Below are 17,261 nucleotides of genomic sequence, written 5' to 3' on the forward strand. Positions count from 1 at the left end.
ACAACTGTCAGGTCAGCAGTCTTCCCCATGATTGTGAATTCAACTGAATCAGACTGAGAGAACATTTAAAGGCTCAGGAACCCTTTGCAGGTGTTTAGCTTATTAGAATGTGACACTTTGAGCCTACAATACTGAACCTTTTCACAATATTCTGATTTTCTGAGATTCTGAATTTGGGGTTTTCATAAGCTGTAAGCCATAATCATCAAAATTATATCAAATAAAGGCTTGAAATATCTTACTTTGCTTGTAATGAGTCTATATAATATATTAGTTTCACCTTTTATGTTGAATTACTGAAGTTAATGAACTTTTGCACGATATTCTAATTTTTCGAGTTTCACCTGTATGTCCTTACATACATACAGACCGACAGACAGACAGACAGATAGATAGATAGATAGATAGATAGATAGATAGATAGATAGATAGATAGATAGATAGATAGATAGATAGATAGATAGATAGATAGATAGATGGATAGTATTAGGATACATATATAGTAGATTTCTTATTCAGTGTACATTTATCAGGCTTTTAAATGGAAAAAAAGAAGCGAAAAAAAGCATTGAACATGATACAGAAATAGTTAATTTGCCATAAAAAAAAATCTTGAGAAGGCTGTCTCTTTGTAATAGATGGAAGGCTGGGCAAGAATATAAACATTTATGTGATACCTGAAAGCAACTCTTTATGTAACAGTACCTGCTATGGATATATAATATAGATATTTTTCTCTCCTACAGCTTTAACAGTGTGTGTGAAGTGTACACTCAGCCTGAAATAGACACATTTAATTTATTTATTTTATACAGTTGATCTTTATTAGGACCACAAAAGTGTATTATTCACACATTTAAATGTAACCATCTATCTAAATAGTCGTAAAGAGATCTCTGAGGCTAACTTTATGCCAGCAGGGTGAATTTACAACTAAGAAAATGTGCTTTGTTGTGTCATTTCCAAAATAAACTTACATACTGTATAAGGCTTAGGGATCAACAGTGGCACAACTGGCACAGTACTAATGGATGCACAGCAAACTTTGCACATGCAAGAGAAGATCATTTCACAGGTATGCTACCTTGCATAATAGCTACTTTACTAAGGATAACAGCAGAATTTATATGCATTGATGTATGAAAAGCTAATAATTTATTGTGAACTATGCAAGAACTGTTGCAGGTTTGAAGAAGTTTGAACAAAAGTAAACAAATTCCTGTTTCTACAAATCTATGCCTGAAAAATAAATGCTTTCAGAAAGAGGATCAAAGCCAATCCTGATTGTCTCACTGTGTCCTTCCAAAGTTTATTCCTGCGAGGTCATGTCCTTTGACTTCAAACATTTCAATTATGTCGGAAAGCAGATTGGGCATGTCCATTGTTTTGTCAAGATACAGAACAGAGAGAGAATAGTGTACAACATGAGAGGAACTACATAAAATGCGAGAAAAACAGTGGACAGACAGAAAAACAAGGAAAACTCTAATGAATGTGAATTCATGACCCATCGAAGAGCTTTGGCTACAAGCAGTTCAATGTAAGGAGTATAACGATTTGGAGAATACATTTATTAAAGAATTTCAAATACGGTTCTTGAGAGTTTTTATTAAAATTAATACGCCATGTCTTGTTGTCCAGTAAAAATATCTAAATATCCTTGAACCAAGATAAATTCCCCTGTTAGGCAATATGTGTCAAATAATAAGGCTTGTTTTCAAGATGAGGAAAAAAAAAACTATATTTAATTTCCTTTTAAAAAAAGTTTTCTTTCGCTCTAGGCAAATGTATTATTTTCTTAGTTTTAAACATAAACCTCACTAAATTTGGTTAGATATCTTTGAAAACAAGACCTCATATTTTATGTCATTTTGCTTCACAAGTTTATCTTTTAAAAATGTTTAGATATTTTACTGGAGAGCACAACAAAATACTGAGTAAGAAAATTGCAGTGTATTAAATGTGGATATTTATGTCTAAACAAAGAGAGATCTTTTTCTGCAAAAAGGTGAACTGCAATATTACTTTGCATTCTATATACTGCTGTATTTGTATTTTTAATATTTATTTATTTGTATTTTTTGTTTGTTTGTTTGTTTGTTTAAAATGGCTCAGCAGAAAGTGACAGGATAGTGCACACAGTCTTCAGCCTTTGTCTAAGTTGTTTGGTCATTTATTCCTGGTTCCGTCAGACCCAAAGAGCTCATAACAGGGTATATCCAAGATGTTGTTTGAGTGACATGACTGCAGGAAAAAAGAAATATCACATTCAACGGGAAATGTCTTGAATAATAAGAATGCACATACATCTACTACAAACATGCATGGGAAAGTTTGTGTTTGCAGGTGAATGCTCTGGTGCTAGCGTGGGTGTAAAGGAGAAGACTGGACTTATAGGTGTGTTGTGTTTCATGTGACTTCAAAGCTCTTAAAAGACTGATGGATGTCTGCATTTTTCAACTTGGCTGTTTTAAAAGTTAAGCAATTAAAGGAACATTTTCATGAGAAGGGGAGATTTATTTCTAGTCAGACACTACAGATTACTGCAATGACAACATGAACAGTCTGGTTCCAAACTAAAGCAGCAATATTGTGTTGTTTTGTTCAGAATAGTTGGTTTTTGAAATCAAGTACTGGCAGTCTTTTTCAATATTCTAATGTATCAACTGAGAACAAAGAACAGTTTATCATCAGATTGTTAGGTCTGTTAACATCATGCCACACAAACACCTTATGAAGTGCGCTTAGAACCTGAGAACTATGTTACACTGTAAGAAAAAAATATGTAAAGCAAAAAACAAAAAAACAAGGCAACATGGTACAGTGTGTCTTAATTATTGTCCTATATTTGTTTAGTCAATGTGAATGCAAAAATTACTGTTGAGAAAACTAATCATTTCTCGTTCAGCCAATTAAGAATTCACAATAGGAGAACATTCATTTTGTCACCACTTCAATTACTTTAAAGTGAAGTTAACTGCAATCTTTGCCTCTGAGGAGAGGTATGTCTTTCTAGGCAAGGTTGTATGTACAATTGCTTGACATAGACACACAATAGACCTCAACCATTAACACACAAATGTCAATAACAGCGATCAGCAGCAAACCTCATTGAGTTAAAAGATGAGCTGTTAACATCCCCACACAACAATTGATTAACAGTGGCAACAAACAATAACATTATTAAATACAGTCAGCAAACCAGCAACACTGTTTAACATGAAATTGTTTATTTAGGCAACTAGGCTAGTTAGGATAACATGTGTGGGACTATTGTTGCTCTAACATGTGTTTTAATGTAGATACAAAATAATAAAATTTTTATAGTATCTGTGTGTGGCAGGGCGGAGGGCGGGGCTGGGTCATGATTATACACACCGGTCCCTCATCAGGCTAATTAAGCCTCCGAGAGGGATAAAGGCCATGACAGTGGTGCGACGAGAGAGAGATAGTTTACGGACATGTCCGTCATGTGTGTGTTTGTGTCTGTTTAAGTTTTATATAAAAAATATTATTTATATTGACAAGTCGGTTCTCGTCTCCTCCTTTCTATTGACTCCTTTACACTGTGACTAAAAGAAAACATAAGCTGGATAAAATGCAAATTTTGACTTTTAAGAAAGTACACAGAAACAAAGAAAATTTGATGTTATCTTTTGTTTGTTTGTTTGGCTACGTCCACACTAATCCATTATCAGTTTACTAATATCATTGTTTTCCAAAGTATGCAATAATAGAGAGTGTTTCCAAAACGCTCCCTTTGGTGGAGGTAAACACAGTTTCAGTGTGGATGATAAGTATAAACAAAGCTAAATCATCGCTTTTTCAAAATAAACTGTATAAGTGTGGATGAAGCTTTTGTTTTCTGTGAGTGTATTTAGTTCATTTTGGCTTTTTGGCATTGCTTTTTTGACTTACTTTATGTAGTACTTCACTCCATCTGCAGTGTATGCTTCATCCCAGCCATAAGGTAAACCTGTGAATGGGAAAATCAGCAGAGAAAACAACTAAATTTACTCCACACGAGGACAGCATACATTATCATCACTGGAACTGTTTGCATTTTTTTTACCCTTATTTCCTTCAAATATAAAAAATGAGACTCAGTTAAAAAATGTTTTTAAATACAATTGAGCTCTAAAAAACACGTTTACTTGCATTGGCACAATACTGGGGAAATCTTGAGCCATAAGATGACATTTTTATTTTTAAAGGCCAATGACAAATGTAATCTCTATCATGTTTATCTTAGTTATCCAAAATGAATATTTTTTAGAACTCTAATTTTCCTATCTATTAGCTAAAATTCACTCAACAGACTATAGTGTAACTGCCCATAAAGGTGCCATATATTTAATATTGGTTCATCGGGACTTTGTAGAAATCTGATTGTAGATCTCTTTTAAACAAAAGCAAAACAACTGAGCTGGAGATGCCTGCATCCATAATAAAAAATAACATTGCAACATTGCAACATCACTCTCTTCAGTCTAAAAGGCCAGTGTCCGTGAGAATATCTTGGCAACTGGATGAATTGAGGTTGGATATGAATATACCATGTGTCCTGGCATTTCTGCATAGTCTATGAAGCTATTTGCATATGAGCAAAATATATAAATAAATAATGTATAGTGAAAGCAAAACAAACATCAAATGGTAGAAAATATGATTTGTCTCCATTTAATGCGTGTTGCTTTCACTGCACATTCCATTTATTTATTTTTTGTTGCATATATGCAAATAGCTTGATTTCGGTTTAAATCAAACATGCATACAAACACTTTGACCCATACGCACGTTTTATGTATGGAAACAGCACAGAGCTTGGAAACGAGAAAGCTTTTGATAGTGTTAGATAAACGTCTAGGTTACTGTTGTAACCCCCGTTCCATGAAAGGAGACGTTGCGTCGAATGAAGCGACATAGGGGTCTTTCTTGAAGGCCTCGGTTACTTCTAGACTTGAGAAAAGGCCAATGAGAAATTGGCAGACAGAATTTGCATGTCCCTCCCCCGGACTTACGGATATAAAAGGAGGGATTTGTGTGTCTGTCCATTCAGGTTTTGCACTGAGGAGCCGAGAATGAGGTTCGGCCGCTACAGTGGCTCGGTACAGTGTCGTGGCCGGGGGTTACACAACAGCTCGTTCCCTCGACGTTGGGTCGAATGAAGCGACACTAGGGATCCCTATTCAATCATGCCATGTGCTGAACAGTGTACGTTAACTACTGATGCAGGTGCGGGCAGGTAGTTGCGTGCCAAAGCAGCAGGCTGCGTCAGACTGCACGTACCCTTCCCCAACGCCCCATAAAAACTTCATAAACATTTTAGGTTCCCGGCATCCCCTAAGGGGGGAACAAGCGATGTGCCAAGCATGGGAGCAGGCCGCTCCAGCCGTGCCTTTTCTCTCTCTATGTTTCTCGCATAAAGTTAAAGCGGCTGGGGCCATTTAACGCTATAACATGCATCGGGGAAGGCGTTCTTTTCCAACTCCTATTCTTTCAGGTGGAAAAGACCCCATGGACACCACACCTGCCCAGGCTGGGGGGAGGATAAATGTGGTGAATTCGTCACATGGGTTTTCAGGTTACATGTGGAAGTGGCACAGTGGTAGATCCTAAATAGCGAGGGAGGAGTTACTGGTTATGGCTTAATCTGTGATGGCCAAACCCTGTGAAGCACCTAGTCCAGCATAGAGTAGTTAGTACCCATAGTGGGTCTGGTCAGGAATTCCTCCACTGAATTCGCAGACCAGAGGTCTAGGGAGGAAAGACATCCAGGGAGCGCAAGTTTAGTGGACTCTCCTGGGAAAAAGAGTGCACATGATCGCCTCAGTGGAGGGGAAGGTTGCTATGTGCAAGCGCAAATCCCGATCATTTGTTCCGTATGACCAAGTTCTACGGGCACTGACCTGAGAGAATACGGGACGAAACAGACTCAACCCTGAAATTGTGGAATCTCCAAGTAGCCCAGTCAAGGTCTTAGGACGTCTGGAATTGTTTTAGAGAAACCGCTGTGCCTAGTTTGAACAAGGTGAGGCATTTCAGCACCGATTTTGCATGCTCGTTGGTGAGGCACGCTGTCATTGAGACTGAGTCCAACTCCATGCTGAGAAAAGAGATGTTCTGAACCAGGGCGGGCTTGCTCTTTTCCCGGTTGACCTGAAGCCCTAGACGGCTGAGGTGCCTGAGCATGATGGGGGGGGGGGGGGGCGGGTGGTTCGTGGGGATTTACCTGAGGAAACCGAGCCCGCTGCCATCCCCAAATTGTCTCCATCGCCAGCTGGATCATCCTCAATCCTGTGGGAAGAAGGAGTGAAGTGGGGGGCGGCTGGAGTGGCATTCCTTTTCAGAAAGGAAAGCCGCGACCGCAATGTTGCCATGGTTAAGTTCTCGCAGTGAGAACAAAAACCATCCACAAACCATCCTCAGTGTGATCGCAGCCTAGACGCACGAGGCAGCGTCTATCACGATCAGGAGCGGAGAGATATCGACCGCATCCAGGAACTACACAGAGGCGGAAGGGCATCTTTAAAAAGACGCGTCCTGAAAAAACTTTCAACACCTGCTGTGTGTGCTCTTTTAGAGAAATTCTACTCTGTGAGTAAAGTATACACTTTCAGAAGCGCTGCCGAAGCGCTCAGGGGCAAAGGCTGCACTGGCATGCAGAGGAGGAGAAAGCCGCTGATATGCGCCGTAGATCCAACAGCAAACGCTCTGCAGAGGTAAGTGGAACAGAAGTGATCTCAGCTCGCTGATCGCACAACCGCTTGGCTCCTCTGATTGGACAGACACACATTTCCCTCTTTTTATACCCACATATACGGGGGAGGGACACACAAATTCTGTCTACCAATTTCTCATTGGCCTTTTCTCAAGTTCAGAGGTAACCGAGGCCTTCAAGAAAGACCCCTAGTGTCTCTTCATTCGACACAACATTGAGTGAACGACAGAAGGGGAACAAGTGTCAAGTTAGATTGATAGATCACAGTCAAAGAACAAAAGCAGACACCTGGATTTAACACCATTGAAATGAAGGCTCAATGCCACCTGACTAAGTTACAAATGCCTGACAGAATTTGATCTTGACACTCCCTCTGTGTGGTCAGAAAGTGCCTTTAACAGAAAGTCTAGCAGTGCACACAATGCACTAACATAACAGTATAATGAATTTCTCACCTATTGTGAAACATGAAAAAATTATCCTTTATGGTTTTAAGAATCTACAGAGTATTTAGATGTATATTCCACTGTCTAGATTTCACAAAGAATCGCCATTTTGACAGAACAAAAGACCAAAGTATAATTGCTGCAGTCTCAATTTTCTACAAACAAAATAGTGCCTAAAGGAATTTACAGTAAAATATACAGTACTGGATGTAGTGAATGCCATAAGCAGGGCCGTCACTCCCAAAGTTATACTCATTGTCCGCCCCTTGTATGCTGATTTATGAAATATTTTGACTAATTTCATTATGTTTTCTGTTATAAACAACAGCATAGTACTCTCGGTTCCGCTCACCACTCACCATGTTTAAATCCATCCCTCTGAATTTCATCGATCCCCCCCCCCCCAAATCAGTACAAGAATTGACAATATAACAAAAGTCAGCAAATTCTTTCTAGGCCAGCCTTTAAGGTTACATTTTATTTATCGTCTTGTCCTTGGCCTGCATACATATTAGCTTGTAACATATCCAAACAAACTAAATTTTTATGGATATAGATGTAAGTCCATAGGAATAGACAACTGGGTTTTACAATAGAATCATGGAATGCAATCACCAGTAATAATTGTTCGAGCAATCTTTATAGGAAAAGGGAGAAAAATACAGTAAGATTTCAATGCTCATTTCATGGTAATGTCAGCTGATGGGTAATTACGGAAGACTACAGCGATCACAACAATGCAAAGTACATGACAACAGTCTGTAGAGCTTGAAAATATATGTTTTTGAGAAAACTGACAAAATTATTGAGCTTTTTGAAGATTAAGTGTGAATGATTATCACAATTGGTTTTCTGTTCACTGTAATATAAATGAATATATTTATATATGATGTATTTGTAAGCCTTAGTGCAAATTTTATTTTCAAATTGAATGAAAATTATACTTAATTTTATTGGAGAAAAAGAAAAGCTGGAAGGTTAGTGGTCTAAGAATCATATACTGTATGTAACCTGTTGTTGTTGCTTATTTGTATTTATGTTAATGTTATTTGTTGTTAGGTTATTTTTTATTTTTGTAATTAATTGTGATATTGTTTATGATATTTCAAATTTGCTGTGAATGTGCAATATGACTTATTAAAAAGCATTGCCTTTGTAGCTCATCATATGCCTCTTTAAGTCAATTAACCCTTTGTTTCCTAAGGGCCTTGCTAAAAGGGAATGATTTTGTTAAGTCAACTCTATGTTGAAAAGACAAATTAATCAGATATCATTGGGATAAGGGGCAAAAACAGGGTGTCCTGGAAATTCCAGTCATGGAAAAGTCATGGGATATGAGAAAAATAACTAAATGTCCTGGAAAAGAATTATTTGTCCTGGAAGATATTGGTTGAATTTTGTTTTTTGAATGTGCCACTGACAAGTTTTTTTGTTACATGTACAAGTATTGATATAGTGCTTTTTTTTATCTCCAACACAGCTGTTGTGTAAACTACAAAATCATTTGAGTTGTTAACTTTAGACAACGGCGATGATCGCACAGCAGATTTTAGTTTAAAGTGAATTCACACCCCGAGGTGGTGTGAGGTAATGCAGCCTTTACACCTCAGTAAGTAAATTCATTTTCAATAATTCAATGATCAGAATCTGCTTATACTGCCATTAGCATGTGTAGGGCCCTATGATTTCCATGATGTGGAAAACACGGATGGAATCACTGAATCCAGTCATAAAAATTGCATTAGCAATAAAATGTGGAATGTCATGGAATTTGACATATTGGGACAAAAATGAATATTTCAATGCATTTCAATTAATCAAGTTGAATTCTATATATGTCCAAGTGCAATTTTTAAACTGCAAAAGGCTGCAATTTAATTAAATAAATATATACTCTGCATGTGCTGCATGCTTCAAAATGAATGTGTGAACGTGAAACGTGAACGTGAAAACACATCATCGTGACTGTCATGCATGCTCTGGGTGTGAGTATGTGTGGAGTAGATAACAGTGAGCAAAGTGCTCTGAAGCATCCAGCACATAGAGACTATATTTAGTTATTTGAATGAAATCATAGCTTTTAGGGGTTTAATAATCACACTGGGCCATGTTGCAAACTGCTTATCCAGAGGTGAGAAAAAACACACAGAAACTGCTAAATAAATACTTGTTTTAAATGGATGCGTGAAATGGATAAAAGATCATGTTTAACACAATTAAATAATTAATAATAATGTACTTAAGCAATATATCACATCTGTGATGTTCTGTTGTGCAGCACTTTTCGGATTGTGCTGTGAGGATTTTGTAGAAAAGCACTTAATTTGATTAAAAAAAATGTAACGTTATGTTGAAAAACTGAATTAATTAATTAACATATATATTTTTTACCCCCCTTTCTCCCAATTTGGAATGCCCAGTTACCACTACTTAGTAGGTCCTCGTGGTGGCGCGGTTACTCACCTCAATCCAAGTGGCACAAAATCTCACAAATCTCAGTTGCCTCCACTTCTGAGACTGTCAATCTGCACATCTTATCACGTGGCTCACTGTGCCTGACATGATCCATGCACAGCTTTTCACGCACCCCACTGGGAGAGAGAACCCCTAATCGTGACCACGAGGAGGTTACCCCAAGTGACTCTACCCTCTCTAGCAACTGGGCCAATTTAGTTGCCTAGGAGACCTGGCTGGATTCACTTAGCACGCCCTGGATTCAAACTCGTGACTCCAGGGGTGGTAGTCAGCATACTCGCTGAGCAACCCAGGCCCCAATTAAAATAATTTTTTAATATTTTCATTTGATAAAAGTTTTAACAAATTAATTTTATTAGACACCATTTTAATGATGAATTTAAATTAAACTGTTGAACATGGAATTAAAAAAATAACCCTCCAAAAACACAATTGTTAAGGCCTCTTGTGTGTTTTTGCTGTGTGGCACATAAAATATCCTGAAATGTCCCTGAAAATTGTCCCTTGAAAAGAATGGGAAGGCTGAAAAACCTTCTAAAAGTCTCCCAAATGTGTTTGGTTTGATTTTATCTATTGTAGTTTTATTTATTCTATTATTATTCTATTCTATTTGGGGAAGTGATGGTTAATTGGAGCTTTGGTTCATTGCTTGAATTTTCACATGCTGGTCTGATTCCCATTTAGTGCTTCCATTATCAGCTATTTCCACCATCCCAGTCATGTAGCAATAAAGATATTGAATTGTATTCTATAAAAACACTTAGAGGTATGTAAAATCTTATTCTGTCAAATGTTTATATCATATATTTATTCTTTTTATTAGAACTTTCTAAAGAACGGCTCCCCTTCTGTGCTGTCTTATTAATGAGTCACAGAGAATAGGATGCAGTCTGTCACATGGTTAGGACAATATCCATCACGTGGAGACCATTGAACGGACACTCTTGGGGCTCAGCTGAAGTTGCTCACTTTGGTTTTAATCAATGAGATGAGGGTGGCTCTCCATGTGCAACACAAAACCTTGCTTGTCCTTCCCTGCGGGGAGCATTCCCCTTAATGTGAGCATCACTTGTGGAGAGGTCAAATGCTGCCAAGCATGTGGGACACGTTTCCACCGTTCCCAAGCACTCACTTTAGCTGATTTTTTTCCCTCCCTCCCTTTCCTCCTTAAGCTTCACGGATCCTTTGACCCCACATCCTCTCCTTCCCTAATCCATCCATCCGTCTCTCTACCTCTTTTGATTTCTTGGTAATAAGAGGGTGTCACTTGCTTGTGAGAGCAATAGTGTTTTTGAAAAATAAAGCGTTGGATTCAAACGCTAAAAACAGTTACTTTTGCGTGATGCTGTATCCAAATTATGTGATAGTGTATGAACATTCAGTCTATGCAACCAACCAAAAATGACTACACTTTTAAGACCCTATTTTAAGAGTGCTAGTGCTAAGAACAAAGTCAGTGGTCATGACCATGAAGTTTTGGTATCTCATTCATGCATGTGCTGTCTATGCGCAAGTGTGTTTAGCGAAATCTCGTGCACAATGCGCTAATGGGTTGGGACAAGTGCAATTTATTTGGAGGTTCTTCTCCGGTTATTGCAGCTTTTGTGTCAAATATAGTCCATTCCCTCACCAACCAGCAATATAAACAAAGACAGCACATTCATAAGAAGTTTGTAGTGTAAATGGACTGTATGCAATGAATTAGAAGAATATAAATATTTCTATGACAGTGATACACTCCTTTTATATGCATAGAAATTGTGATTCTCATCAAGATTTTGATGTACAGTCCATGAAATTATAAAAGTGTAAGAATTAATAATCATTTTCATCTACTGACACACAAATCATGACTATGATTAACAGTGATTGAATATGCATGCAATTCTCTAAAACCAGTCGATTTTGATTTTGAAAATTAAATACATTTATTGAAACTTTAAAAAATTTAATGAAAAACATTTCTAAATTCAGATTTATATCAAATAAATGAAAATCTAATCAAAATAACAAAGTGATCATAAAAATAAAATACCCAATCCAAACATTTTCCCTCCCTCTTTTGCAGTACACTATTGGAAAATGCCTTTTACAAATTAGATAAAAAATGCAATTGTAAATATAAACATAATAATAATCATTAAAAAAATAAACCATGACCTATACCAGACAATACACCCAAAGTTTGCATGCATACACCCACAGATGCAAACACTCCCACCAACTACCACTTGCGCTTTGCGTTGGCAAATGAATTGCACTAAGAATTAGCACTCTCACATAAACTGGATAAGACGTAGCACATGGTATTTGCACGTAGCACTGCACTTTGTGTGCTTAAGCAACTAGAGCCTTTAGAGGAATGTTCTGGGGTAAATACCAATTAAGCTTCATCGAAAGCATTTGTGGCATAATGTTGATTACCACAAAATTGATTTTAACTCGTTCCTCCATTTCTTTAACAAAGTAAAAAACAAAGGTTACAATGAGGCACTTACAATGGAAGTGAATGGGGGCTAATTTTTCAACATTAGAATACTCACTTTTTCAAATGTATAGCCACGAGACATAGAGGACATGCGTGTAAACCACTGATTATATATAGAACTGGATCGCCGATGCAAGGGTAAACTGCCAGCAGGAGGTGAAGCCACCGGAAGTGTTCGAGTGGCCATCTTGGTATGCCAACATTGTCATAGAGCATCAATGACTGACAGATAAAAACATAACCATTTCACCATCGTATTCTCCGACCTGCGAATACAACAGTTTCGTTTCGCCCTCTAGTGATAATCGTGTTTAATTTTTAATTTGCTCATTATGGATACTATTTGTTATGAGGGAGATAATATATACACATCATGATGTCAGAGCACTCACCTGCCCGGTGTTCAGTCACAACAACAATCACCAAAGGAAGTGGCAACAAGTTGTAATATAAGTAGGAAAATCTGTAATATCTGCTTGTTTAGGATGACAATACATCCTTAATTCCGAAAGGGACTTTAAAAAGTCAGACCAGGATTTCTAAATCGCCTTAAATGCCCGGGATTTGCTTGTTTTCATACTGAAGTGCTCTTTGCAGTCATACATGGATACATGTCATAAATACGTGATCATTTTCCATTTAAACCTTAATTTTAACCAACTATGCTATGCATATCTCCTTCTCTGCGCTCCCACTGCACGTGTGATAGAGGGAGTGAGAGTGCATGCACTTATTTAAGTGAATGTGAAAACATAAAACAAGTAACTCAGAACAAACACTTCAAAGTTCACAATAAATATATCTGACATTTTTTTTTGTATCTTACCTTAGTTTCAGTGAACTTGATTACATTCAGCTTATCTGTTTGCTGATGAAGTTTGTTAGAGGTGGATACTGTTTGATATAGATACATTACTCACTCGGGCTTTCAGTAAAAATTCCAGACTCTAAATAAATAATGAATTAATAATAATTCATGTGTAGGATGGTTGCGTTGTAGGGATGCACATGAAGATTTCAGATAAAATCATTGCTTGATTGAATGACTAATGTTTACTCTGATGGAGGGAACAAGATGTTGTGTTGATGTAGTGACATTAGGGGTTGCTCTTGGGAGCCCCAAACACCTCTGATCTTTTGGGAATATGCCAATGGGACATGGCGAGTGGAATTTGCATGTCACTCCCCCGGACATTTTATACCCCCGGGTATAAAAGGAGCTGGCTCGCAACCACTCATTCATGTTTTGTGCTGAGAAGCCAAGCCAGGGTCCTGGCAAGAGGGACGCAACGTATCGTTTCCTCCATCAGGGAACTGAGGTTACAACAGTAACCAAGACGTTCCCTATCTGTCACTCACTCGACGTTATGTCCCTATACCAAATGCCACAACAAGCTGACTGTTAGAAGGGGAGGTTCCCCTTCTATCGCTCTCTCCATGTTGTGTCATAGAAGCGACACTAGGGGTCTCTCTTGAGTGCCGATATTCACCTCTGAACTATGAAAAAAGGCCAATGAGAGTTGGCAACCAGTATTTGCATGTCCCGCCCCCGGACATACGGGTATTTAAGCGGCGCAAATACAGGAGTTCATTCAGAAAATTTCTTCGGAGCCGATAGTCGTGTCTGCAACTGCTGCGTGTACACACCGAGTTCCTGCTATCCCTCTGCTGCATGCTGTTGGATTCTACGGCGCACAACAGCGGCTTTCTCCTGTTTGCACGGCTGTGCGCATCGACAGTGCAGATTAAAAAAGCTCTCACAAGTTTTTTTTCACAAAAGAGTGATTTTTATTAAAAGAGTAAATTTCACTAAAAGAGCAAAACACAGCGGCGTTGAACATCCTTTTAAGGACGCGTCTTTATAAAGATGCCTTTCCGCCCCTGTGTTGTTCCTGGATGCGGTAGAGTGCTCTCCGCTTCAGACGGCCACAGGCGTTGTCTCGTGTGTCTGGGTAGCGATCACACCGAGGCTGCGTTTGTGGATGGTTCATGTTCTCACTGCGAGAACATGACCATGACAACGTTGCGATCGCGGCTTGCTTACAACCGTGAGCAAGCCACTCCAGCCGCCCCCCTGTGTTGCTCCTTCTTCCCACGGGATTGAGGACGATGCGGCTGGCGATGGAGGCGATTTGGGGATGGCAGCGGGTGCAGCTCCGCCGGGTACGCCCCCTCGGACCACCCGCACCCGTCGGTGGCATCGGTGGCAGACTTCCAGTGGTAGGCCACTTAACAACGACACGCCTGGACACTTGCTGTAAGGACACTCCTGCCTGCAGAAATGCAAGGTCTGTCAAAGAGCTGAACGTGCGGCGGCAGATTGGCGTGTTGGCCACGCGATGTATGGCGCGGCACCATGCCCATCTCGGGACTCGAGTCTGAAGCCAGTGCTGGAGCGGTCTCATATGCATTAACCTGAGCGTGTGACCACTGCAGAAGATGCCATATGCCCAAGGAGCCTCTGAAACTTTTTCAGTGGGACCGCTGTTCTCCACCTGAATGACTTCAGGCAGCTCAGCACCGACTGCATTTGCTCGTCTGAGAGGCAGGCTATCATGGAGACCAAGTCTAAATCCATCCTGAGAAAAGAGATGTTCTGAACCTGGAAGAGCTTGCTCTTTTCCCAGTTGACACAAAGTCCCAACCGGCTGAGGTGCCTGAGCACCAGGTCTCTGTGCGCACACAACAAGTCTCGAGAGTTGGCTAGAATCAGCTGTCATTGAGATAATTGAGGATGCGGATGCCCACTTCCCTTAGAGGGGCAAGGGGTGCCTCTGTGACTTTCTTGAAGATGTGAGGTGACAGGGACAGACAGAAGGGGAGGACCTTGTACTGATATGCCCGGCCCTTGAAAGTGAACGGTCTGTGCTGATGTAAAACCGAGACATGTAAGTACGCATCCTTCAGGTCTACTGCCGCGAACCAGTCACACCCGAAGGTGGAAGCCCAGTCGAGTCCTCAGCAACTGATTGCACCAACCCACTTAGCACTCCCTGTAGGAGCCAAATGTAATGATTGTTCAAACCACTAGATGGCAGTGTGCACCAGTGGTGTGGGTGTGGTCGCCAGTTAATTTAACATGGTATTTAAATGGTTGTATCAGGGGGGACAGGTGGCGGGAACATATGGTTCTTATCATAGAGCAACATGCATTACACTCTGTAAGATATATATATGTATATTTCATAAAATGGACAACAAAGCATTTGAAATGGATATCGATGTGTGGACATTGTTTACTCCAAAGTGAGTAAAGAACATCTTATCACCTGGCCCTAAATAGGAAAGCCACTACTCTCCCATTGGGGTCCCCAAATCGCCCCTAGCGCTAACCCAGCCTCGAACCCGTAGGTAGAAGGCCCGGGCGGGGAGCGGCTGGAGTGGCTTTCCCCCGAAAGAAGGAAAGCCACAACCGCAACGTTACCATGGTCATGTTCTCATGGCCTCAACGTGACTATGGCCCAGACACATGAGACAGCGCTCATGGCCGTCATAAGTAGAGAGATAGCAACCGCATCCAGGAACTATACATAGACGGAAAGGCATCTTTAAAAAGACGCTCCCAGCACTCTCAGTGCGCAAGCTTTTAGAAGAAAATATACTCTTTTTTGCAATATTATATACTCTTTCAGCTGCTGAGGCACCCCAGGGCATACTCTGCATCAATTGCGCAGAAGGGGAGAAAGCCACTGGAATGCGCTGTATATTCAAAAGCATACGCTTCTCGTTGTGAATGAGTGATGTGTTTGGAGCTCCCAAGAGCGACCCCTAGAGTCAAAACATCGACAAAATGTTGAGTGAGTGACAGATAGGGAACAGCTATGTTTAGACAAGATGGATTAATTTAACTGGGCCAATAAGCCTGGATTCCTGCAATTACTAAACCTTGTCCAATCATTGTGATGTGAGCAATCAACCTAGTGTTTTCCCCCCTAACTGTGCTTTTGCTAATATTTATATCTATTTAAAACGTTACATGTTGTCTGAATAAGGCTCTTTTCTGAGTGTATATATCTTTGCGTATATTCTGTGACATGAAATGCCACAAAAGAGTGGACAGTAGTTGCTTCTCATTGCTTCGTATCCAGGCAACAATCACAGCAGTGAGGTGAATCGGACATAAAAGGCTTGTATTAATAGCAAATGCACCTTGTATTGTGTTTTGTTATTGGATTGACCTAATTCTTCTCACTAAGTTCATCTAAATTGGATAGATTTCAATATTATAGTGGTTTGACTCATTTTGTGTAATATATTGCATGTAAAAATTTTAAATCATAAGTAATTTAACAGATAGGGTATGAAACATTTAACAAACAAATTATTGAATGAACTTATCTAGATCACCAGGCTTTTGGCTGATAAATAGAATGTTCTATTACAAATATGAGAAAACATATGATTTCAGATAGATTCTCTTTGTCATAATGATTGTTTAATATTTAATATTTTGTCTGGTTTAAGAAGGTAATATTGAGGTGGGATCATGCAATGACTTCAAATGATTTGAAAGCTATAGGCCATTAGATGCAACTGTAAAGGATCATAAGTTGCTGGAAGGTAAGCTGTATATTTTTATTTGACTAACAAAGCTGAATGGTGTCAGGAGGCCAAACAATAGCTAAATTAGCAGACTGTATATGGCTCCTTGTCATACGTCAAAAAGTAATGTCAGAAATTAGACCTGACACTGACAAGACAGAAATCAAAACATGTTTTGTTTGAGTCTTCTTGTTATGTCTTTTAAACGTAAAAAATAATATGTAAAATGTTTTAGCAGCTGCTTCTTATATAAAAGCAACAATGGAGCAAAACATACCGAAAAATAATGTTTTTTAGCATTCATGCAAAACGTGTCTACGTTGTGCAATCTTTCACAGCTTTAGTTGTGTGTTCTACAACTTATTTATACTGTAGCTTCAATGCACTTTAGAAAACGATTTAATAAATATCATTAATAAATCAATAACAGATCAGTAACAGTTCATATGCATTCAAATATATGAATATACAGTATACTGAATGAAAATATATGAATTAAAGTTTTATATATAGACATACAATATTTAAATATTTGAATATACATCAGTGATCTGTTAAGTATTACAAATATTTGGATTTTCTGGCTAAT

Source organism: Xyrauchen texanus, chromosome 40 (assembly GCF_025860055.1).
Source record: "Xyrauchen texanus isolate HMW12.3.18 chromosome 40, RBS_HiC_50CHRs, whole genome shotgun sequence".
In the NCBI taxonomy this organism is placed as follows: Eukaryota; Metazoa; Chordata; class Actinopteri; order Cypriniformes; family Catostomidae; genus Xyrauchen; species Xyrauchen texanus.